This window comes from Lissotriton helveticus, chromosome 1_2 (genome assembly GCF_964261635.1).
Source record: "Lissotriton helveticus chromosome 1_2, aLisHel1.1, whole genome shotgun sequence".
Classification (NCBI taxonomy): Eukaryota; Metazoa; Chordata; class Amphibia; order Caudata; family Salamandridae; genus Lissotriton; species Lissotriton helveticus.
In genome coordinates, this window is record NC_136058.1 from 456520448 (window position 1) to 456547265 (window position 26818).

At 44.3% G+C, this 26818-nt stretch overlaps 2 protein-coding genes across 7 annotated transcripts in view; one reads left to right on the forward strand and one right to left on the reverse strand.

The window, feature by feature from the left end:
* Window positions 1-21412, reverse strand: part of LOC144807725 (uncharacterized) — an 84904-nt gene extending 63492 nt beyond the window's left edge. For both annotated transcript variants that reach the window (XM_078673391.1, XM_078673390.1), the window contains exon 1: window positions 21382-21412. The gene's annotated coding sequence lies outside the window, so the exon portion shown is untranslated. The remainder of the gene's footprint in view (window positions 1-21381) is intronic.
* Window positions 1-26818, forward strand: part of LOC144807723 (uncharacterized) — a 1505442-nt gene that overhangs the window by 1025068 nt on the left and 453556 nt on the right. The window lies entirely within an intron of this gene.

The following is a 26818-nucleotide window of genomic DNA, read 5'->3' on the forward strand; positions in this document are numbered from 1 at the left end:
CAGCGCAGCAGAAGTGAGCATAGCTCGCAAAGTCCTTATGAATCATCTGGAGACAGTGGACACGAATGAATACATTCAGGTGGAAACTGCAGATACCAGAGTTAGCAAACCTCATAAAATATATGAAATAACATTGCGTATAGAGGGGGATAAGACTAGAAAAATAAGGGGACTATTTTGGGATAATCTGTCCAAGGGCTATGACATCCTTCTAGCTGAACGAGACTGGCCTCCAGAGTTTGTCAGGGAGTGCCCACATGGCGAAGAAATAATTATGCCTGCCTTCTCAAACCATATTCCAATTCATAAAAAATATACACTTGCAAGAAAGTGGGCAGTAGCTCAAGCCCCTGCCTTATATAAAAATCATGTGGGATGGGATGAGGACTCTCCTCCTCACAAAATCCAGTTAAAATCACAACCTACTGCACAGAGGCAGTACCCGATTAAGCAAGAAGCTAAAAAACAGGTAAAAGAGATCCTAGATCAACTTGAATACCAGGGGGTGATTGAAACCTGCACCTCACAAATGAACAACCCTTTGTTTCCTGTCTCCAAGCCAGACAATTCATATCATCTTGTTTTGGACTACAGACACCTTAACTCGTGTTGCAAAACATTTGCAGTACAAAACTCGCACAGTGCTGCACTAATGAATAACATAGTGCGCAAAAAATACAAAACAACCTTAGACATTTCTAATGGTTTCTTTTGTCAAAATATAGCACCAGAGAGCAGATATTTGACGGCGTTCTCAATAAATGGCACGCAAAAAAAATTCTGTTGTTTGCCCCAGGGGTTCAAGAACAGCCCAGGATTATTCTCAGCGAGAGTAACAGAATTACTACAAACATATGATGACGAGGCATTATCTTATGTCGACGACATCTATCTAACAGATGATGACTTGGATACTCACTTGAAAAGAGTGAACACCATAATACTTGGGTTCGCAGCAGAGGGTTACAAATTTAACTTTAAAAAGTCAAGAATTGCCCATCTAACAGTCCTGTTTTTAGGATATGAACTATCAAGTGAAGGCAAAAGCCTGGCTGACAATTTCCTAGAGAAATGTGCTGTAATCCAAGCACCTAGAACACTAAAAAACTTACAATCAATTCTAGGCTTCCTAAATTTCGGAAGAACTTACATTATAAATTATGCAGAGAGAATTAAACCTCTCTATGATCTAATAAAACCAGATTTTAAAAGAATCAATTGGACTCAAAAACACACAGAAATGTTGAGATCTTTACAAACGGATATGTTAGTTAAAACAAAATTACAAACACGTGACAACACACGCAACCTTGTGATTCGAGTCATCCCAGGAAGATGCGGATTCACATACCTGACCTCTAATGAGGGAGAGAAGGTACCAATAGCATACAAATCACATTTGTACACAGAAGCTGAAAAAAGGTTCAGCATTAAGGAAAACATTGTTCATGCGGTTCAAACAGCTGTAGAAAAAGAAAAATACCAAGCAGACGGTAGACAGGTTACAGTCAGAACAGCAGAATCAGCTTTTGAGGCATTAACAACACCATGTAATTTACCGACAACTGCACTAAATCCAGAATGGATACAATGGGTAAATTCTGTTGCTACAGACAAAGTAAAATACTATTTTGACCCGGAAATGAAAGAATTAAAATATCTAGAATATGAGAAAGAATACCCTCTGCCAATCGACATTCTGCCTTTACGACAGTACGCCTGTGTAATACATACAGACGGGCATGCTCAACCCTCAGTTTGGGGAGAGCTGGCTTACAAGGCCACATGCGAAATTGTAAAAGAAGTGTGGCGCAGAGGTAAATTAAGACCTCTACTTACAAAAACACACTCAGTGGAAAATAATTCAGAACAACAAACTGAAATAATAGCGTTAAAAATGGCGCTAGATAATGCCGATCGCGAATTCCCGACACTTATTGTGTGCGATTCGTATTACTGCGTCAAATCATACAATAACGATTTACAGAAATGGATTCAAAACGGTTATAAAGATGACACAGGTGCAACAATAAAGCAAAAAGTGCTTTGGGAACAAGTAGTTCTTTTACAGAAAGAACTACCAAAAACTCACGTGATACATTCACTGAGTCATCAGCGTGATGGCGTTCACGTTGCAGGGAATTCATTGGCTGAGACAGCCACAGCGGTAGCAACTAAACCGGCTTCCGTAGCTACAAAAAAGCGTGCAGTAAAACACATTGACGGTGAAACTGTGCTGGCGGTGAAAACGTCATCAAAAGGCGACTGCTCGGGGCTACCGATCAATTATCCACTCAATTATACATACATAATCGATGCAAACTCAGTCCCTTTTGCTCGAATCCCTGGAGTGGGGGATAGAGTGATTCCAAACACGGACAGGAGAGGCTTGTTAATAGCAGACGCACATATGGGTGAGGGTCTCAGACACCTTAAACAAAAAGATTCTCTGGAAGAATTACAATCAGTGTACTGGTGGCCAGGCATGAGCCTGCATCATCACATTTTTGTAAAAAACTGCCCAGACTGCAATAGAGATCGCAGTGGCGAGCGGGGAGGACTATTGCCATGGCATTTCACTCCAGATAAACAACAACAATAAGAAAGCCCCCATCATGAAAAAAAAGCGTTATATTAACATAAAAAGACTAATTTTCACTTATAATGTAGACCCCAGCGCTCGGCTGACGTCTGGACTGTTATAAAAGAATTTGCGAGTCTATAATGGCATATACGCTAGGAGCATGCTACGTTTTGACTAATGTATTCCTTTTAGCCTTCAAGCTTATGGGGAAGCATGGCCAAATGAGCATAGCATAGCGGGACTCTTCTCACTTCCTTCCTGAGGGATACGGGATGGTGTAAAGAAAAAACCAAGACATAAAGCAATCTATAACGGAAAAGGTATTAGGTTCGGGTGCTGGGTGGGTCAAACATCTAATAAGTGTCCAACGTAGTCTAAATAACCTGCCAAGGAATTCTCTGAAAGGGTTCAGTCCGTACGAACTATTGTTCGGGACTAGAATGATGATCCAAGATCTTGATAGTCAGACTTCAGTGGTTAAAGACAAAAGCTTTGATATCAAAGATCGTTTGGCTATTTTACAGGACTTAAATGAAACAAGAAAAGACCTGAGCAACATAAAACTGAAACAACAGCCAACAACCACTGAAGAGAAACCACCTGTCCCAGCAAGGCCTGTCTGGATTCCAAAAGTCGGGGATCTAGTCAGAGAAAAGATCGCGGTAAAGAAGGAATTTGGGCCTTCTTACAGAAAAGCAGTTCCTGTCTTGTCTATCAACGGGACAAGATCAGTAGTACTACCGCCCCTTGCTGGTAAAAAGGATAACCGAGTCATATCCATCGACCTGGTAAAACCACAATCATGTGGCCGATAACAAACAGTAGGCCAAGTGGACTCCCGAGAAATAGCAGAACACCAATGTTTGCTACAAATACAGAGGCTCAAACTGGAAGACTGATCACATTTGGAAAATCTACAGTGAATCAACAAGGACTATGCAACAAAGCAATGGAACTTGAACCTCTTAAAACCCAAATTAAAACTTTTCATCAAGAAACAACAACCTATGATGATGTAACTGCAGACTTTGCTAATGAAACAAAGCAAAATCCAAAAGCAATTGGAACAATTGACAGAACAGCATCCGGCTACTTCATCAACTTCGATGATTCATCTGAAGCCCTGAGTGAAGCAAAGAAACAGCCATCAACAAAAACTTTTAAAGACAAAGCTAAGGAACTTTTTCAACAGCTGAAAGAAACCTATCTGATCTCTCCATGGATTGAATTTTGGGTGGCCTTCGGTGCATTTATCCTCATTCTTTGGCTCATCTTAGTACTATGTTTGGGACATTTTATTGAAGGGAAATATGCTAAAATGGACACAGCAAGCCAGAAAATCAACTTGGTCCTTAAACCACACACATCTTCACACATCGAGAAAAGAGAACTTTCTTCAGTAAACTTCACAGCCAATCCTATACCAGGCGGTGTAGCATGGGACAAAACTGATTATGAAATCTATGGTCCGGTTGAAATCCTGAAGTATCCACACCAATTCAAGATCTCATTGAGTGACTTTGTAAAACCAAGCTCATTTGCGGATGATTGGGACTTTGAAAGTATTAATGATATGATGTCTGATCTTGTGATGTCTGCTAAATTTACAGAACATGATTATTTGCAGGGTTCGTCTAATTATGATCAGATGTTCTGCTACAACCATTATGGTAACCATTATCTACATAAATCTGCTCAACCTAGAAATGTTTTAAATTATAACCATTGGGAACATTGTGCTACTCCTCCAAAAGATAGCTCGAAAACATTTTATGATAAATATTCATACTTTTCAGGGTTTAACACAAGTAATGCAGAAACATTTTATTTCAAATTGTCAAATAAGACAGGTATGAAGACCATGCTTACAAACACAAAATTGATATATTCCGATTCATTCTTTGAACAAATGAATACATTTGGGTTTGATTTCTGGAACAATAATATTGAAACAAAAACTGTTTGGGGTACAAGAGATTGGCAAGTACAAGATATAGAATCATTGTTTAGAGCCTGCATGATCCCAGAACAAATTATATTTTTGAACGACACTATTCAACAAACTACCTGTCTTGGCTTAGCCAAAATCAAAGATTTGAACAAACCGTCTATTCCAAAGCCAACAGTGAACAGTAATAGCTCTATAGATGTTGAGATAGACGTAAACCATATATTAAACCAAAACAGAACACTTCCTGAATGGAAAAAATGGTTGATCTGGCCCACAGATACAAATAACTGTCAAGACAGATTCCTGAACAAAGTACAGGGGTTCACATTGACTAGGCCAGACCCTAGATATTCCCAAAGACAACATCCAGGGATAGTAACCACCTACAGCGTGGGCAAGCTCTGCCTTCAATGGCTACAAACGTCCACACTGGCTGAAATTAAGCAACACCTAACTTTACTTACAGAAGGTGCTGACTTGCGTGATTTCATATTGGGACCACGCAAACAGCGTCAAAAACGTTTCATAGCGGCCTCTATATATGCAGCTTATAACGAAGTCTGGAAAGTAACTCAAATTGAGACAGCAGAAAAAATACGGGAAATTGACCGTATTAATTTGGAAAAATCACTTTCTGTGGTGGACAATGGGTTAATGACTCTGTCCTCCAGAATATATTCTCTGGACAGCATTGTGTCTTCAGCAATCGATATAATATCGCAAGACTTACTGATGTTACAACAAGGTCAGTCCCAATTGCGTTCTATTGTACAGCTTGGCTGGACGTTACAAAATTTGCGTTCTGGCTATGTGCCTTGGCGTTTAATCAACACAACGTCATTATTTAATATCTTTAACCTCCTTGATAAACAAATCAGTTTGGCACAGAAGGGTGCTGACTATACAATTCTGAGCATTGAAAAACTTGAGAGATTACCATTGACAATGTCAGAACGACCTGTCATTGAATGGATAATACATGGAATAATAAATATTCCGATAACTACTTTCCAGTTTCAATTCTGCCAAAAATATATACAGGCAGGCCAGTATGAAAGGTTGGGTAAAGGATACATTAAGTCAATATGGAACTTGCCCTATACACACGAATGTGTCAGCAATAAAGGCCAGAAAGTGTTTCTCAGTGGCGATAATTGTGCAAGATCACTGAGCGGTACACTTCTGTGTCAGGGTATTAGTTTGCACGGAGCCTGTGAAGGGACTTCAAATAACCTTTCATGTTACCAGCTAGGCACACTTGCAACACGAATAGAACCATTCTTTAGGAGACTCTCGAACGGGAGTTACATTCTAATAGTAGATCGCAGATGTTGTAGTTTGCTGCCCGGAAAACCTTATCTCATAACTGTGACTAGGAAGGTCATGTGCTGTGAACATGTATTGTTCCCCAGCGATTCTCCAGACAGGGAGGCAAGGTTATGGCCCGATTTGAAAATTGCTTCTATTCGAATAGATACTTTAAGCAGAATGAAGACTGTGCTCCTACAGACGCCGACCAGGCTCACGTCATCAAAAGAAACGTATGATCTCCAAGTTGCAAGGACAACAGAAGAGATTCATTCATTATTATCAACTAATTCCCCCATACATTTCGCAGAAATACTGAACGAAATCTTAAATATTTCTGATACCACTGGTATCTCCAGTGTATTTAAAGCAGTGTTTTCGGGTGCTTTAACTCCATTCAAAGCCATCCTGGGTATTTTTCCAGACTTTGTCCATTCCATTTTTGGCGGACTTCCTCTCCTTTTAGGACTAGTAGCGGGTATTCTATTTTTGATCCTGTTATTTCGCTATGGCAAACCATGTCACAGACAAAACACCTGCGACAAGGGAAGAAATGATCCTAGCCATTGGCTACCGGGACCGGGTAACTAAAATCCTTGGACTATCCCGGCTTAGAGACCTGAACATGACTTGGTTTCTTTCATTTAGACCAATGTGGCAAAGTTGTGTTATGCCTGTATTAAGGTGATTGCTATGCGGCGAAGAATGCGTGTTGGACACCTGTCTGGCACTACAATCGGATGTGCTAATGGACGCAGATACCTTGTTGGGTCCGGTAACGGCTCATGCATTGTGCTGTCCCAGCGGCTACCAATCCTGATGACGGCATTCGTGGAGTCTTCACCACTACGATTGAGGGGTAGTGAAGTACAAGATGAAAGCAGCATCGATCAGGTACGACCTTCAGTCAGCTATGCTGATCCAAACATCAATGGAGGCAATCATGCTCAGGCTCATGAATGCATGGTAACAACCTTTTCCGAATTAGTGGAACTTACGCAAGAAGCTGTTGACAGTTTTTTCAACAGTCTAAATGATATGATGTTTTCACCAGAGCAGAAGGAATAACTTTGAGCAAACTAGCACTTGGAGTTCCCTACATGCTGAATTTGGCCTTCAACTTTTTGAAGAAAAGCGATATGAAAAATTTTTCTCATAATTTTTTTTCAGACTGCAAGAACTTTTTCCCCAATTCCAAAATATTTACGATTTTTGGGACACTTATCTTCTGCTTAAAGTAGACGTTATTCTTAGAGAACTAAATTTCTATTTTTAGGTAGTCACAAGACATTCGCTATGCTAGCACTGTTATACATAAATTTATGATTGTGATGAAATGGTCTCGCACTTTTTTTCTGTATTAAGAGCCATTTCATGTGTGGTTTTCGCATTTAGATTATGCTGAATTTTTAACATATGAGTAGCATTATTAGACTGCTTGTGCTTATAGTATACGTGACAGTACATGTGATTGTGTTTCGTATATTTTATAAAATCCAATTTTCGGAATGCATATAAATGTATTTTGCGGTGGTACGGTATACACAAACGCTACTGATATTCACTATGCCTAGATTTGTAAATATGAACATAGTCTACGTGGAGTGGGTGTGATGTATTCCTATAGGTACTGTATCGATTCCCCTATTCCTGACCCTGGTTTGGTTAATAATTAACTAGCAGCCATCCAACGGTGCAAAAACCGTTATCTGATTAAGCCACACTACGGCACAGAAGCGCGTTATCTGATTAGGTCATAACGCATGCCATCTAATTAGACAAGCGATATTCCTCCAGCCCCTGATAAGGCATACGGAGTTCTCAAAACAAATCAAACCTACAGCGACCTGGGAAATTCCCATAGCCATTGTTTTGGTTTCACCGAGAACTTCAGCAAAAGAATGTGCGAACGAGCCCGTTCATATGACATCCTTATTGACGTATATATGTCCATCCTTACGTCAATCTCGGCACCTTTCAGGTATAAATATTACCGACATTGCCTTAAGCAAACACATGCGGTGGTGACGAGATCGGAGCAGCGAGACGTGCTGAGGAGCCCAGCAGAGAGCGAAGCCCACAGACGCTGCCCCGCCTTCCTGACGCGCTGAGAACGAGATGCTGCCTTTCTCCTGCCAAGAAATCCAGCTCCGGCGCTTCCAAGCAGCCCTCGCAGGCAGCTGGAATATCAAGACCTGGGATAAGAGATACCAGCCCTCCATCATTCTAGATCTCAGGTACAGAACTGAATAACCCCTTGCAGAGAATTCTCGAATCAGTCCCTTGGCAAAACAAACTTAACTTAAACTGCTACTTATCTACTCCCGCCCACGTATTAGGCTTAGGTCAGGTACATTGGGGTAGGCGTGGTTAGAAGCACCAGTTGAGTACGATTAGTCAAATGTATATATGTATGTATCTATTTTATCCATTTTAAAGTATCATATGGCTCAGAAACCATATCAATGCTTTTACAGTATTATTTTATAATTCTGTCTCTACTGTATGCACTTTACTTAACTACAAGTATTGCAATAATAGCGATTCATTTCTCTTGTATGAGAAAAGAGACTGATCAATAAATAACATCTTTTATTGAACCACGCCCATCTCTTATTTCTCTACAAACTGGTGAAACTAAGAATGCACGTACTGACTGAGTAAAATAAGTTGTCTATTGTTTTCACACGACTCTAGAGATACACTCTTGATTAGGGGAGAGCAAAGTTGTCATGTTCTATGGTTGTCAGAAACTAAATCCCTTCTTGTCTATCCAGGGAGGTTAAAATCCTCCTTGCCTATTCGAGAAAGTTTCTAGTGAACTCTGAGCTAGCTGGCAAACACAAAACTTTAAATCTAATATCGTCGGTAGAAGACCTAGTTAACCTCTGCCCTAGGTCTATACTATTGAAGATATTATTCCAATGCGCAGAGCCTATTGGGATAATAGGAACTACACTACACCAGATATAACCCCTTCATGTGTCCCCCAAGTATATAAGTAGGATACTATTGGTGAAGTTTTGAGTGACCATGGATGTGATCCTAGAATTTTGATAAGGCAGAGATAAAGTTGTGAATAATTTGTTGCTTGATGGAGTGGAAGACGAAATTCTTCAGTCAATTGTGTGAAAGGTTTAAGATCACCCACATGTAGAAGCTGATCTAGAGTAGAAATACCCACCTGCTTCCATTGGGGCCAGGAAATAGTCTTTCCTTTAACTCGAATGCAGTATTGTTCCAAATTGGGGATTTGGCATGAATGCGTGGATTAAAAACCAAAGTGGCGATGAACTCTCTGCCATGTTTTGCTCATTGCAGCCAATAGTGGATTGTGAGAACCTAGACAGCTGGTACCTGTTCCATAAAAGGCTGAAAGCCCAAATTCAGCTGACAAAAGATGAAGTTCAATGTGTACCCATTGTGGCGAGTGAGAATCATCTTGAAACATGTCTGAACATGTGATTGAAATAACTCAGGTGCCAGATTGTAATGTTCTATAGATGGAAGACTCAAACCTCCAGTAGAGCGATGTGCTTTCAATTTATGTACAGCTAAACACAGTTTGGTAGATCCCCAGATAAAAGATTTAATCTTAAAATCTATAAGGCGTTGCGAGGATAAAGGTATCTGAAGAGGGAGGATTCCTAGTATATAAAGGAAACGTTGAAATGTGACCATTTTTAAAGCTTGAACCCTACCCCACATGATTAGTCCTAATACTTTCCATTCATCAAAATCATGTTGTATGTGTGTAATTAAAAGACCGAGGTTTTCCGAAACCATTCCTACTGTCCCCTTATTCACAAGAACACCCAGGTATTGTAATCGTGAGCATTGCCAAAGGAAAGGAAAGCCCTGAATAGCTGATATGGTAGTGCCATCCGATATGGGAAGTGCTTCACTCAGTTAATTTTGTAACCAGAAAAAGAGGAGAAGTCTTCTAGATTTTAAAAATGGAAGGCAGGGAACCACGCAAATCCGTAATAGTGAGTAGTATGTTGTCAGCATATAGATACATTTTTCGAATCTCCCAGCGGACGAAGAATTCCCAGAATATTGCTTGATTGGCAAATTGCTGCTGCTAGGGGCTCGAGAGCTAGGAGGAATAAAAGAGGGGAAATGGTACAACCCTGACACGTTCCTCTAGGAATTGGAAAGGAGTCTGAAAGGAAGCTGCAACAATTAACTTGAGCAGTAGGATTTTGATATAGTAATTTTATTTTCCCTTTAAATTGAGATCCCAAACCAAATTTCTCCAAGCCATGAATGAGATAATGCCACTCAACTCGGTCAAATGCCTTTTCGGCACCAAGTGATAGTGCCAATGCATCGTCCTGTAGAGATTTGGCCGAGTGAAGTGTAGGCGTCAAAGTGCCTAAATGGTTTCTAGAGGAACATCCAGGCACAAAGCCCACTTGTGATTGATTAATTAAAAAGGGCAAGACTTTACTAAGATGAGAGGCCAGGATACTGGCTAATATTTTAACGACGCAATTAGGAAGTGATATGGGACGATAGCTGCTACAAAGTATTGGATCTTTTCCTGGTTTGGGAAGGAATACAATTACTGCTTTATTAGATATACAGCCTAAAGAGGCTTTTCTATCTGCTTCCTGAAAAGCAGCATGTAAACTATCAATTATTTGTTCACCTGACAAACGGTAGAATTCCGCTGGAAAGCCATCTTCCCCTGGAGCTTTATGATATGGGAGTTTAGCTACAGCTTGTGAGATCTCTTCTTTACTAATATCTCATTCGAGAAGTGCCCTGCCCTCCTCTGAGAGAGAAGGTAAGTCAATTCCCGAAAGGAAAGAAAAAAATTTGCTATGATCTATTTGGATTCCTGGGACATACAACGATTGGTAAAACTAAGTACATTTATTAACAATATCCTGTGGATGAGTCAGCATGATTCCTCCAAATGTTTTTATACCTGGGATCGCCATTGCAACCTCTGTTTGTTGTAGTTGAGCCACTAAAAGTCGTCCTGCCTGTTACCGTCGCTCATAGTGGCGCCCTTTCATTGTTTGCAAAGCATATTCAGCTTTAAGGTAAAAAGGCTGTTTAGTACCATACATGTTTGCTCTAGTAGTTTAGGGTGGAGTATAAGAGGTTGCTTAGTATATAATCGAGTTAATGTCTCAATATCTTGTTACACTTCTTTTTGCCATTTGGTTTTTTGTCTATTGGCCTGTGCAGCATTTTCCATAAGTTGACCCCTAATGGTAGCCTTAGCTGCAGCCCACAGGATTCTACCAAAGCACACAGATCCTTGATTAAGGGAAAGATAATGTTGAAGGTGAGTTTTAAACTGCAATTTACCTGCAGGGTTTTGTGGCATTGAATGTTCATTCGCCAAGGCTTACGCACCGGTGTAGCCAGTCCTGTTTGGAGGGATAGTAGAACTGGTGAATGATCCGAAATTGAAATTTCCAAGATATGTAATTTGTATACTAGCTGAACTACCCTTTGAGAGAATAAACAGTAATCTAACATAGAGAGAGTTCCATGAGTGGGGAAGATGAATGAATATTCAGTATCAGAGGGGTGGGATAGGTGCCAATGATCAATCAGGCCGTAATCTTCAATTATGTCATCCATAAGAGCTCTATCTGCTGCATTATGCATATCAAAAGGACCTGTTTTATCCAGTCCTGGGTCTCTGACTAGATTCCAGTTTCTGCCCATGATAAAATATGATTGAATTGGAGAAAAAATGATTTTTTCACACCCGTCAGAGCATAGACTGATCCTACACAAAAATGTGTGTCGCCAATACGGAGTTTGACAAACACAAACCTGCCATCTGGGTCTTCCCATGTTTTTGATACAGTGACTGGTAAGGAGTTACAGATAAGAATTGCCACACCACATTTATGAATGGGAGCAATGTCTGAGAACTGGTCCGCATGAATTCTGTTGTAATAGACTTTACCCTCCCATTCTCTGCATAAAATTTCAGATTCTGATGCTTCAAGATGCGTTTCCTGGATTAAAACCACATCTACCTTTTTAGAGTGCAAATAAGAAATAACTTTTTTTCTGTTTGATATAGTGTGTTAAACCATGAACATTCCATGTTATAACATACAGAGAATGAGTGTTACCCATGCCCCAAGTTGATATCAGTACTCTTATAGGAATGAAGCAAGTAAGAAACTAGGATAAACAATGGAGTGGGTTAGAGAGCCGATGTAAAATGTATTGGTTAACCGAGCCAAAATGTGAGAAAAGAGGGGAGGGGGAATAGGAGTGTACTAATAAGGTAATTTGTAGTGTAAGGAGATCTAGTAGGAGAAAATATCTAAATAATAAGATATTAGAAATAAAAAAAAACAATGAAATGTAAGAAGTAAAAGTATAAAAAGGAAAAAAAAGGAAAGAAAAATAAAAGCTTTAAATTTAGCCACGGGTCTGGGCTCACTAGAACACCGCCGGGTGCAGGGACCCCTTCTGGAGGGTTAAGACTTGATGAGGACTATGTAGGAGAGAAATAAAAGTCCGAAGTGCGGAAAGAGCTAGCATTTAAAAAAAATTTGTGTTGAAAGGGAAGAGACAGAGGTTGACAGAACTTAGAAATATATCTAAAATAGAGACATGAGTTCAATATCACTGGAATATAAGCGAAAAAATTAAATAAGTTATTGGTTATTGACAAGTGTAAATAGGATACATTGAAAGATAAATATGTGTATATTAAAAAGAGTAAGATAAATTCTGATAGATACATCTGCCAGTGGATTCCTCACCTTGTGAATATCCCCCTGCGTCAGCAACGTTCAGAAAATTCTTTTGTAGCACGCCAGCGTGGACGACGTCATAGGAGCACGACATCACGCACGACTCCGACTGACGTCTCCGACTCCTTATTAGGCCTACGTCGGCGTGATGACATCAGTTCCCTTTTTTCCGCGTCGTCGACGCTAACGGTTTCTTGGGATCTTCTATTGTGCAGATAGTAACTTTGCTACTATTGTGAACTTTTGTTCTGTATCTGTTTGGAGTGCTGTCTTCCGTCGAAGATGTCATCGAAGAAGACAGGATTTAAGTCATGCAACTCGTGTGCCAGGATGATGTCCATTACTGATCCTCATAGTGACTGTTTGTGGTGTCTGGGCTTGGATCACGACGTCAAGGGTTGTCGTTCCTGTTCGAAGATGAACCTAAAGGCTCTTTGAGAACTAGAGGCGAAACTCCTTCTTGCCAAAATTAAGGGTAAGGATACCAAGAGGACTTCGAGGTCAAGATCAAGACGATCGAGGTCAAAGTCGAAGACGAGGTCGCGGTCTCGGTCTCTGTCAGAGTCGGCTTTGAGGTCGGCTTCGGGGCATGCTTCGGGTTCCTCGAAGAAGAAGAATAAGAGGAAGAAGCACAGTTCGAGACACCATTCCGGCAGGGAGTCGGACTCGAAAAAGAAGTTGTCTTCTCGAAGACATCATAAGGGCATGATATCTCCCTCTCCAGCTCGTAAGCCTGAAGGTGAGGCCTCGCCTTTGCAGTCTCGGGAGCCAACACCGAATCCTGAATCGAATCCGTCTCCGGAGCCGTACCAGTCTTCGGTACATGAGGAAGAGGAAGTTGAGACTCCTCAGATTTCGGCAACTCCGGTACACCAACCCGAGGAACAAGTGGAACAGGAGGAGTCGAATCCGGTACATCCTCTTCAGGGGCAACCAGTGGGTTCGTACCCTCAGTTTCCTGGTCCAGGTCAGGACCCTTTGCATTTTCTTAACGCCATGTATGGCGTATATGCGAGAGCAATGTACCCCTCTGGTGCACCGGCTGGTCCCATGAGTCCATTGTCATTTAATCTGGGCGTGCCTCAAGCTTGTGCTCCGGCGCCTTTCTTGCCGTTTATGCCGGCGCCGATTCCATTGTGGCATAGCTCGGTTCCACCGAGGTCATTGACTCCGCACATGGTATCGCCGACTCCGCAGCGACCTCGGGATCAAAATCGATGTTCGTCGCGGAGCTCCTCATTCAAAGCAGGCTTCAGCTCCTCATTCGACGCCGGCTCCCACTCCGTCAGAGTCGTTACCGGATCCAACTACGTCGATTCGGATCGAGTGGTCGAGGCGTAGAGCGCAGCGCCTTATGGAGGAGAGAAATTATGAGGAACCTGTGGTTGAAGACGGCGAACTTCAGGATCAGGAGGATTACTTTGAAGAGTTGCAGGATGCAAGTGGTTTGGAACTTTCACCGGAATGGGAGTTGTCCGCTGTATCTGATACTCCTTCTAAGGATGTAGCTCCTTACCATGTTGTGATTAAGAAAGCTGCAGAACTCTTAAATTTGACTTTACCATCTGTGGAGTACAAGTCTAACATCCATACGGAGGTTCTCCATTCTCCGTCCTCTGTGGTTGAGCCAACTCTACCATTTACTGAGGCTCTAACTGAACCTATATTGGAAGTCTGTAAGAGGACTCTTACTGCTCCTGCAGTGTCAAAATCAGTTGCAAGACGCTATAGGGTGCCACCTGGAGATCCTGAATTCTTGTCTATTCATCCTCTGCCACAGAGTTTGGTGGTCCAAGCTGCTTGCTCAAAGAAATTGACAGGTGCTTTTCCCTAGGTTCCTGGAGATAAAGGCTCTAAAAAGCAAGATCAAAATGTGAAAAAGGTGTTTTCGTCAAGTAGTATGGCCCTTAAATCGATGAAGGCTACTTGTCTCCTAGGCAGATATGTTCGAGCTTTGATGGACACAGTGAAGCAGCTATCATCTAAGCTTCCTGAGGAGGATAGGAAGAACTTTAGTGAAGTGGTATCTGACACGCAAGCTGCAGCTCATCAGGTCATACAAAGTGGTATGGACACGGCGGATTCAGTGGCTAGATCATGGGGTCTTCGATTGCCACTAGAAGAGCTGCTTGGTTAAAGACTTCCGAGTTTTCAGCTGATGTTCAGGCTGCTCTGATGGATTTGCCTTTTGATGGCACAGGCCTTTTCGGGAAGAAAGCTGATGCAGCCTTGGAAAGGTTTAAAGATAGCAGAGCGACGGCAAGATCTTTGGGTCTGCAGACTAGAGGCTCTTTCACCAAGAAGTACAAGGGTTTTGGAAGGTCTACTTTTCGTACCTATAAGCAGAACGAACAGCAGCAGCAGCAACAAAATCCTTTGTACAAGTCCTACAGGGGTAGACAAAGGGGTCGTCCACGTGGACGTCAAGCCTCCTCCTCTACTTCCTCCTCTAATACCCACCCCCCACCTACAACAGCAAAGCAGCCCTAGATCCGCCATTACGGATCATGTGGGTCCTGTAGGGGGTCGGCTTACTTATTTTCTACGGGATTGGGAATTGGTTACATCAGATCTTTGGGTTCTCAATCTCGTAGAGAATGGGTATGCTCTTCCCTTTCGGGAATTCCCTCCCAATTACCCTCCTTGCCAGGGTTTTTGCTCGGAGGACCATCTGTTGCTCCTTCAGGAAGAGGTACAAAAAGGGTGCGATAGAGGTGGTTCCAGAGCAGGAAAGGGGTCAGGGGTGCTATTTCCTGATCCCCAAGATCCTGGATCTCAGGATCTTGAACCTTTACTTGAAGCAGGAGAAGTTCAAGATGCTCACCCTTGCACAGGTTCTTCAGGCGCTGCTGGAAGTGGACTGGATGGTGTCGATCGACTTGCAGGATGCGTATTTTCTCATCCCAATCCTGAAGTCGCACAGGAAGTATCTCCGTTTTACAGTGGGGTCGCAATACTACCAGTTTGCGGTCCTACCGTTTGGTCTTAGGGTCTCCACCAAGGTGATGGCTGTGGTGGCTGCACATCTCAGAAGGTCAGGGATTCTGGTATTCCCTTATCTGGACGACTGGCTGATCAAAGCAGAGTCTTCAGAGATAGTGCTCCATCATCTACAAGAGACAACTCAGTTGTAACACAGGTTGGGTTTTTCAATAAATGTACCCAAATCTCACCTGGTACCCTCCCAGCGCAACCTGTTCATAGGTGCGGTACTGGACACAACTGCGTGTCGTGCATTCCCTCCTCCTCAAAGGATTTGCGATATACAGGAGTTGATTCCTTTATTTTTCAATGGAGCGGTCATTCCAGTCCTAAAGGTCCTTTGCCTGCTCGGTTTAATGGCTTCCTGCATTCTGTTGGTCAACCATGTACGCTGGCTCATGAGGGCACTCCAGTGGTGCCTCCGCAGGCAGTGATATCAACACAATGGAGATCTCAGGGAGTCTGTGAGGATCTCCAGAGAAACTGCAGTGGATCTGACTTGGTGGGGAGTGGAAGGCAACCTGTCTCAAGGGAAGCTCTTTCAACTGCCTCCAGCTGTGAGCACAGTGATAACGGATGCATCCACTCTGGGGTGGGGTGCTCATCTGGGAGATCTGGAGGTCAAGGGTCTTTGGTCTCCAGAGGAAAGGTTGCTTCACATCAATCTTCTGGAATTGCGGGCGATACGTTTGGCACTCAAGGCCTTCCTCCCTTCTTTTCACGGTCGGTCGGTTCAAGTCCTGACGGACAACACCATCGCGATGTGGTATGTCAACAAACAGGGAGGAGTAGGGTCGCAGTGTCTCTGCAGAGAGGCTCTGCGTCTCTGGTCCTGGACCATCAGATTTGTCTGATGGCAAATCATTTGGCCGTGCGTGCAGACAGTCTCAGTAAGCAGTTCTCAGCCGACCACGAGTGGAGGCTCCATCCGGAGATAGTTCGTCACGTCTTTTGGACGTGAGGAACTCCTCATGTGGACCTGTTCGCCACTCACGAGAATGCTCACTGCCCGTCTTTCTGCAGTCTCCAGTCTCCGATGCAGGGAGCTTTGGGGGATGCGTTTCAGTTGAGTTGGGACTCAAGACTCCTTTACGCGTTTCCTCCCATACCCTTGATTCCTCGAGTTCTGAGGAAGATTCGCCAAGACCGGGCCCAAGTTATATTGATCGCTCCGGATTGGCCAAGAAGGGTGTGGTACACAGATCTTCTCCACCTCTCCTCCTGCCCGCCGCTCCGCCTCCCTCACAGGGCAGATCTCCTCTCTCAGATGGAGGGGCCAGTTTTACACCCCCACCTCCAGACCTTACACCTTCATGCCTGGAGATTGAACGGGGCAACCTGAATTCCTTTTCTCTCTCGCACGATGTGGTGGATGTCATTTTATCGGCCAGGCATGACTCCACTAAATCCATTTATTCTTATAGATGGTCCAAATTTGTTGTTTGGTGCGGAGAGAAGTCCATCGATCCTTTGAGGGCTTGTTTGTCAGATATACTTCTTTTTGCACTTTCTTTAGCGCTGCAAGGGTTTGCTGTGGCCACAGTTAAGGGCTATCTTTCGGCGTTGTCGGCTTTTCTCTGCCTGCTGGATCAGCCGTCCTTGTTTAAATCTCCTATTGTTTTGAGATTTCTGAAGGGGCTTACAAATAAGTTTCCGCCTACTCCCTTTATTGTGCCTCAATGGGGCTTAAATCTGTTGCTTGCTTATCTAATGGGTTCTCCATTCAAACCTCTACATAATTGTCCCTTGAGGTTGTTGTCCTTTAAGATGGCCTTTTAAGTTGCAATTACCTTGGCAAGGAGGGTAAGTGAGCTTCAAGCTCTTAGTTCAAAGCCCCCATTCTTGACTATTCATGCTGAACGAATGGTTCTTAGGACCAGGGCTGCTTTTCTTCCTAAGGTGGTAACTCCCTTTCATCTGGGGCAGCCCATTACCCTTCCTACCTTCTATCCTCCCCCTCACCCTTTCAAGGAGGAGGAACGGCTTCACCGTTTGGACCCTAAGAGGGCGGTGAGCTTTTATCTTGATAGGACTAAGGACTATCAACTTGATGACCAGCTGTTTGTTGGATTCGCTGGTTGCAGAAAAGGAAGAGCTGTGCACAAGCGCACACTTTCGAGATGGATAATTCTATGCATCAAGATCTGCTATGCCCTGGCTGGTTAGGAACCTCCTGAGGTTATAAGAGCTCATTCAACGAGAGCAAAGTCTTCCACATCTGCTTTGTCTAGAGGTGTACCTGTCGAGGATATTTGCAGAGCCGCGACTTGGGCCTCCCTCCGCACTTTTGCGAAGCATTACTGCTTAGATGCCGAGGTGAGGAGGGACGGCTACTTTGCGCGCTCTGTCCTCCACGATTTTCTGGTATTGGAGAGTGGACACCCTCCTCCGGGAGTGGGGACTGCTGTGGGACTCTATTCACAAGGTGAGGAATCCACTGGCAGATGTATCTATCAGAAGAACAAGTTACTTCCCTTCGGTAACACTTTTTCTGGTAGATACAGTATCTGCCTGTAGATTCCTCACTGACCCACCCCAATCCCCGTTGTCCACTCTTCTATACCGGTATTAATGTATTTTATGTATATTTATATTTATATGTATATTGGGTTGCTCATACCTTGGCTACGCACTGTGTATGTATATTTTAATTCTATGTGTTATGTACACTGTATATGTGTATATCTACTGTCATTGGTCCGTCCGGGTGCCTCGAAGGCATGGAAAAAAGGTCGGAATTGATGTCATCACGCCGACAAGCCTAATAAGGAGTCGGTGACGTCAGTCGGAGTCGCGCGTGATGCCGTGCTCCTATGACGTCGTCCACGCCGGCGTGCTACAAAATAATTTTCCGAACATTGCTGACGCAGGGGGATATTCACAAGGTGAGGAATACACAGGCAGATACTGTATCTACCAGAAAAAGTATTACAGAAGGTAAATAACTTGTTCATTAGGTACAAATATATAAGTAATAGCGAGGAGGATGAAGAGAAATATTTGTAAAGGGGGAGAGGGTAAGAATTGATAAAATATAGAAATATATAATAGAAGATGCATACATTCATTAATGTATAGGTAAAGGCACAAAATGAACGACAATTGACTGATAAGTTACAATGTTAGATAAGATAGATATATTTGGTTCAAAAGTTGTAATGTAAATTTAGATATAAATACAACCCAACTCCCCGCTGAAAAGGAGAACGTGAGAGCTTAATAGAATATATATCGGTAGACACAATATATGTAGGAATATAGGAACAGATAAGTAAATACACAGAGTGCAGAAAAAGTGTGATTCAGATTGTAGAACAAACAAGATATAGTAAGTAAGATAGTGAATAATAAATGTTCATTGTATTAAATTAGTAATATAAACTTAGCTACCAATCTAAATATAAATATACACATTATTAAACAAGTAACGTTAAAGGATGAAGTGAAGGTATACATAGAAATATTATCTAATATATAATAAGAACATTTGTAACATTGACTAATAAAAGGGAAGGTCAAGGCTAATAAAACGTAAAAGAACATAATGAAATATCTATAAATTACATGTTGAAAGTGAAACAATAAACCACAGCACTTAATATCAAATACAATAGATGTTATGCAAAGCAAAATCTGATAATACATTGCAAAAAATAACAGATAATAAATAATCCTGCAACCATTCTAGGTTAAGCAACAAATACAATAAAAGATGCATACATTCATTAATGTATAGGTAAAGGCACAAAATGAACGACAATTGACTGATAAGTTACAATGTTAAATAAGATAGATATATTTGGTTCAAAAGTTGTAATGTAAATTTAGATATAAATACAACCCAACTCCTCGCTGAAAAGGAGAACGTGAGAGCTTAATAGAATAAATATCGGTAGACACAATATATGTAGGAATATAGGAACAGATAAGTAAAAACACAGAGTGCAGAAAAAGTGCAGAAAAAAAGTGATTCAGATTGTAGAAGAACAAACAAGATATAGTAAGTAAGATAGTGAATAATAAATGTTCATTGTATTAAATTAGTAATATAAACTTAGCTACCAATCTAAATATAAATATAAACATTATTAAACAAGTAACTTTAAAGGATGAAGTGAAGGTATACATAGAAATATTATCTAATATATAATAAGAACATTTGTAACATTGACTAATAAAAGGGAAGGTCAAGGCTAATAAGACGTAAAAGAACATAATGAAATATCTATAATTCTAAAATTTAGAGAAGATTAAATAAATTACATGTTGAAAGTGAAACAATAAACCACAGCACTAAATATCAAATACAATAGATGTTATGCAAGGCAAAATCTGATAATACATTGCAAAAAATAACAGATAATAATTAATCCTGCAACCATTCTAGGTAAAGAAACAAATGTGTGAATAAGATAGAAAACCCCCGTATAGAGGGTAGACTCTAACATGAGGAGCCTGAAAAGATTTGAAAGAGGATATAATTTATCAATCATATCTGCAGGGAATTATAAATGTTACTAAGAACATTCTTCATCCGTAGCAGATTTTAAGGGAGAACGAGATTTATCTCTGTGTGAATCTTTCATGAAGGTGGATACTGTTTGAAGGGCAGAGATTTTGTCTTCATGAGTACGGGTTGATCTTTCAATGTCTCTGCCATGATGACGAACTTCACTACAGGTGAGGCAACCAGTAGTGAGGCATCCAGGAGAGCATTGAGAACCATGGGAGGACCGTTTGGTAGGAAAATGTTGTATATCCATATCCTGAGTGTATAAACCATATCTAAAATGTTTCAGATCTTCAGGATGGTAAAAGTCTTTGGATTCGCCATTTTAGTGATGCGAAAATGGTCAGGATCAAACAATCCATATTTGATGTCCATTTTCCTTAACTGTCGTCTCATAGAAGGTAACGTTTTTCTCAGTTCATTAGTTTCTCTTGAAAAGTCAGCTGCAATACAGATTTCATGGTCAGCATAATTATACGATCCTTGCGTGCGTGCTGCATTCAATAGTTGTCGTACTTGCTCATGTCTCAAGGAGCAAGCAATGAGTGGTTGCGGTCGAGAATCTGAGGCATTACCTAGAGGACCGATGTGATGTACACGCTGAATTTCAAGCGGTGGATTGAAGTTGATATGCAGGAGCTTAGGAATAACATTACATAATAAGAGTCTTGCATTCTGACCTTCAATCTTTTCAGGAAAGCCCAAAAATGGATGTTATCTCGCCGGCTGCGGTCTTTTAGATCAACTAGCTTGCTGCGAAGAAATGAGAGATCTTGATCTCTGGTTTGTATAGAATCAATCCTGTTTTCCAGTACTGTTAATCATTGGTCTAATCCGTCTGTTTTAATATTAAATTGGACAATATCTGCTCTGATGGATTTAGCCTCTGTGGTGGGAGAAGAAATATTAATGTCCATTTCTGTCAAACAACAACTGATAGTTGTTATTTCTTATAGAATACGATCCATAGTGTCTCCTGACATTGTAGAAGAGGCGGACAAAGACGGATTAGACATTGATGAAGCTGAGCTTTTATCAGTTACACTTTGTGATTGTTGAGAACGTCTGCGAAGAGGGGTGCTTTGGAAGTACAGGCATGGCTGCCCCTTACCTGGAGTCTGAAGCGGTCACTGCAGGTACAGACATGGCTGCCCCTTACCAGGAGTCTGAAGAGGTCTCTGCAGGTACAGACATGGCTGCCCCTTACCAGGAGTCTGAAGAGGTCTCTGCAGGTACAGACATGGCTTCCCCTTACCTGGAGTCTGAAGCGGTCACTGCAGGCACAGGAATGACTGTCCCTTACCTGGAGTCTGAAGAGGTGTCTGCAGGTACAGACGTGGCTGTCCCTTACCTTGTGTGTGAAGAGGTCTCTACAGGTACAGACATGGCTATCCCTTACCTGGTGTCTGAAGAGGTCTCTGCAGGTACAGGCATGGCTGTCCCTTACCTGGCGTCTGAAGAGGTCTCTGCAGGTACAGACATGGCTGTCCCTTACCTGGAGTCTGAAGAGGTCTCTGCAGGTACAGACATGGCTGCCCCTTACCTGGAGTCTGAAGCGGTCACTGCAGGCACAGGAATGACTGTCCCTTACCTGGAGTCTGAAGAGGTGTCTGCAGGTAGAGACGTGGCTGTCCCTTACCTTGTGTGTGAAGAGGTCTCTGCAGGTACAGACATGGCTGTCCCTTACCTTGTGTGTGAAGAGGTCTCTGCAGGTACAGACATGGCTGTCCCTTACCTGGCGTCTGAAGAGGTCTCTGCAGGTACAGACATGGCTGTCCCTTACCTGAAGTCTGAAGAGGTCTCTGCAGGTACAGACATGGCTGTCCCTTACCTGGAGTCTGAAGAGGTCTCTGCAGATACCGGCATGGCTGTTCCTTACCTGGAGTCTGAAGAGGTCTCTGCAGGTACAGACATGGCTGTCCCTTACCTGGAGTCTGAAGAAGTCTATGCAGGTACAGACATGGCTGTCCTTTACCTGGAGTCTCAAGAGGTCACTGCAGGTACAGACATGGCTGTCCCTTACGTGGAGTCTGAAGAGGTCTCTGCAGGTACAGGCATGGCTGTCCCTTACCTGGAGTCTGAAGAAGTCTCTGCCGGTACAGACATGACTGTCCCTTACCCAGCGTCTGAAGAGGTCTCTGCAGGTACAGGCATGGCTGTCCCTTACCTGGTGTGTGAAGAGGTCACTGCAGGTACAGGCATGGCTGTCCCTTACCTGGAGTCTGAAGAGGTCTCTGCAGGTACAGGCATGGCTGTCCCTTACCTGGCGTCTGAAGAGGTCTCTGCAGGTAAAGACATGGCTGTCCCTTACCTGGAGTCTGAAGTGGTCACTGCAGGTACAGACATGGCTGTCCCTTACCTGGAGTCTGAAGAGGTCACTGCAGGTACAGGAATGACTGTCCCTTACCTGGAGTCTGAAGAGGTCACTGCAGTTACAGACATGGCTGTCCCTTACCGGAGTCTGAAGAGGTCACTGCAGGTACAGACATGGCTGTCCCTCACCTGGTGTGTGAAGAGGTCTCTGCAGGTACAGACATGGCTGCCCCTTACCTGGAGTCTGAAGAGGTCTCTGCAGGTACAGACATGGCTGTCCCTTACCTGGAGTCTGAAGAGGTCTCTGCAGGTACAGGCATGGCTGTCCCTTACCTGGAGTCTGAAGAGGTCTCTGCAGGTACAGACATGGCTGTCCCTTACCTGGCGTCTGAAGAGGTCTCTGCAGGTACAGACATGGCTGTCCCTTACCTGGAGTCTGAAGAGGTCTCTGCAGGTACAGACATGGCTGTCCCTTACCTGGAGTCTGAAGAGGTCACTGCAGGTACAGACATGGCTGTCCCTTACTTGGAGTCTGGAGAGGTCTCTTCAGGTACAGACATAGATGTCCCTTACCTGGAGTCTGAAGAGGTCACTGCAGGTACAGACATGGCTGTCCCTTACCCGGAGTCTGAAGAGGTCTCTGCAGGTACAGACATGGCTGTCCCTCACCTGGAGTCTGAAGAGGTCTCTGTAGGTACAGACATGGCTGTCCCTTACCTGGAGTCTGAAGAGGTCTCTGTGGTTTCAGACAAGGCTGTCCCTTACCTGGAGTCTGAAGAAGTCTCTGCAGGTACAGACATGACTGTCCCTTACCCGGCGTCTGTAGAGGTCACTGCAGGTACAGACATGGCTGTCCCTTACTTGGAGTCTGAAGAGGTCTCTTCAGGTACAGACATGGCTGTCCCTTACCTGGAGTCTGAAGAGGTCACTGCAGGTAAAGACATGGCTGTCCCTTACCTGGAGTCTGAAGATGTCTCTGCAGGTACAGACACGGCTGTCCCTTACCTGGAGTCTCAAGAGGTCTCTGCAGGTACAGACATGGCTGTCCCTTACCTTGTGTGTGAAGAGGTCTCTGCAGGTACAGACATGGCCGTCCCTTACCTGGAGTCTGAAGAGGTCTCTGCAGGTACAGACATGGCTGTCCCTTACCTGGAGTCTGAAGAGGTCTCTGCAGGTACAGACATGGCTGTCCCTTACCTGGAGTCTGAAGAGGTCTCTGCAGGTACAGACATGGCTGTCCCTTACCTGGAGTCTGAAGAGGTCACTGCAGGTACAGACATGGCTGTCCCTTACTTGGAGTCTGAACAGGTCTCTACAGGTACAGACATGGCTGTCCCTTACCTGGAGTCTGAAGAAGTCTATGCAGGTGCAGACATGGGGTGTCCTTTACCTGGAGTCTGAAGAGGTCACTGCAGGTACAGGAATGACTGTCCCTTACCTGGAGTCTGAAGAGGTGTCTGCAGGTACAGACGTGGCTGTCCCTTACCTGGAGTCTGAAGAGGTGTCTGCAGGTACAGACATGGCTGTCCCTTACCTGGAGTCTGTAGAGGTCTCTGCAGGTACAGACATGGCTGTCCTTTACCTGGAGTCTGAAGAGGTCTCTGCAGGTACAGACATGGCTGTCCCTTACCTGGAGTCTGAAGAGGTCTCTGCAGGTACAGACATGGCTGTCCCTTACCTGGAGTCTGAAGAGGTCTCTGCAGGTACAGACATGGCTGTCCCTTACCTGGAGTCTGGAGAGGTCTCTGCAGGTACAGACATGGCTGTCCCTTACCTGTAGTCTGAAGAGGTCTCTGCAGGTACAGACATGGCTGTCCCTTACCTGGAGTCTGAAGAGGTCTCTGCAGGTACAGACATGGCTGTCCCTTACCCGGCGTCTGTAGAGGTCTCTGCAGGTACAGACATGGCTGTCCCTTACCTGGCGTCTGAAGAGGTCTCTGCAGGTACAGACATGGCTGTCCCTTACCTGGAGTCTGAAGAGGTCTCTGCAGGTGCAGACATGGCTGTCCCTTACCTGGAGTCTGAGGAGGTCTCTGCAGGTACAGACATGGCTGTCCCTTACCTGGCGTCTGAAGAGGTCTCTGCAGGTGCAGACATGGCTGTCCCTTACCTGGAGTCTGAGGAGGTCTCTGCAGGTACAGACATGGCTGTCCCTTACCTGAAGTCTGAAGAGGTCTCTGCAGGTATATACATGGCTGTCCCTTACCTGGAGCCTGAAGAGGTCTCTGCAGGTACAGACATGGCTGTCCCTTACTTGGAGTCTGAAGAGGTCACTGCAGGTACAGATGTGGCTGTCCCTTGCCTGGTGTCAGAAGAGGTCACTGCAGGTACAGATGTGGCTGTCCCTTACCTGGTGTCTGAAGAGGTCACTGCAGGTACAGATGTGGCTGTCCCTTACCTGGTGTCTGAAGAGGTCTCTGCAGGTACAGACATGGCTGTCCCTTACCTGGAGTCTGAAGAGGTCTCTGCAGGTACAGACATGGCTGCCCCTTACCTGGAGTCTGAAGAGGTCTCTGCAGGTACAGACATGGCTGTCCCTTACCTGGAGTCTGAAGAGGTCTCTGCAGTTACAGACATGGCTGTCCCTTACCAAGAGTCTGAAGAGGTCTCTGCAGGTACAGACATGGCTGTCCCTTACCTGGAGTCTGAAGAGGTCTCTGCAGGTACAGACATGGCTGTCCCTTACCTGGAGTCTGAAGAGGTCTCTGCAGGTACAGACATGTCTGTCCCTTACCTGGAGTATGAAGAGGTCACTGCAGGTACAGGCATGGCTGTCCCTTACCTGGAGTCTGAAGAAGTCTCTGCAGGTACAGACATGACTGTACCTTACCCGGCGTCTGTAGAGGTCACTGCAGGTACAGACATGGCTGTCCCTTACCTGGAGTCTGAAGAGGTCTCTGCAGGTACAGACATGGCTGTCCCTTACTTGGAGTCTGAAGAGGTGTCGGGGATTGGCAGCAGCGCAAGCATATAATCGCCACTAACCTTTGCTCAGGATGTCCGGCAGAAACGACGTCAGACGCTAAGTTCCCCAGCCCTACCAGCTACGGATCCCACAGTGAAGGATTACTCACTGTGTGAACACATACCCAGCAGGGAAAGGGTAAGTGGATAAAATAAAAAACAGGTAATGGTGAATCTTGGGGATCCCTCTTGGTCTGGTCTAATGGTGGCAGGGGACCGACAAGGGCACTCCACCTGTCCAGGGAGAACAAAGGAACAACGTTACCACCAATGCCCCTGAGTCGGAGAACACCGCTAACCCCCCCTTTGGTTTCTGGAGCTTACCAGACTCATACACCACCCAGGCCTTTGAAACCGGACAACAACAGACTCCTGTGGAACCGAGAGCCCTCTGACTCTTCAGGAAGAAATGCGTCCGGAGGATGGTTGACTGTTCCTTGGACAGGCGTTACCAGAACTGGACCTTTTGCGGACAGAGTACATAGACTGTGACGGTTTATTGACAGCACTAGCCGAACACAGCCTTAATTCCAGGGAAGTATACGAGTGTTCACAAAAGTTAATGAAAAAGTCTCTGCCTCACATTCAAGGCTTCCCGTACAGAACGTCACAAACACTACATCTCCCAGAATGCCTCTCTGGGGAGTAGCGGACTGAAAATAGGCAAATCCTCGTCTTAACAGCAGACGAGTTCCCCTCTTGGAATCATCAGAGGGGGGCAACCAGGGTCCACAAACAAGCAAGCGCACGGTACCAACTGAATCCCTATCTAACTATGGTACCATGCGAACACAGGGTCTGAAACGGAGACGGGCCGGCCTCCGTTTGACAAAGTACTTATCGGTATGCAGACAGCAGGCGGCAGGATGTAAACGGCTTCAGCTCCTCTGCAGTCTTGTGCTTCTAGCTGAAATCCGGCGGGGAACACCATCCGCCCTTCCCACGGCTTCCGGATCGATTGACAAGCACCTTTCTGAAGGAAGGGAGGTGCCTATGAATGCTTGGTCTCGTGGCTCCGCCCACTTTTCCCTGGGCATGCTGGTTCCTGTAGTTCGTGTGACGTGTCCTACAGATTCTCCCAGGCGCACTACAGCGACGGGGATTTCGAAGGTGACCGGTACCCAGCCCCCAGGACCCAGCAATCGCTACAGAACCCCCTCTCGAGGACTGCCGACTCGGCGGTCGACCCGGTCTACCCGGATGCAGGGCATGGAAACGCTCAACCAACTCAGGACAATGCAGATTACCCACGGGTTCCCAAGACCGATCTTCAGGGCCATACCCTTTCCACTCCACCAGATACTGGATCCCTCCCCTCACCATCCTGGAGTCAAGAATGGCGCGCACCTCATACTCCTCCTGCCCGTCCACCCCAATGGGAAGGGGTCTCACCGGGAGTCTCGTACTGGGAGGGCAAGGGACGAGGAGGGAAACATGGAACACAGGGTGGACCTTCCAACCCT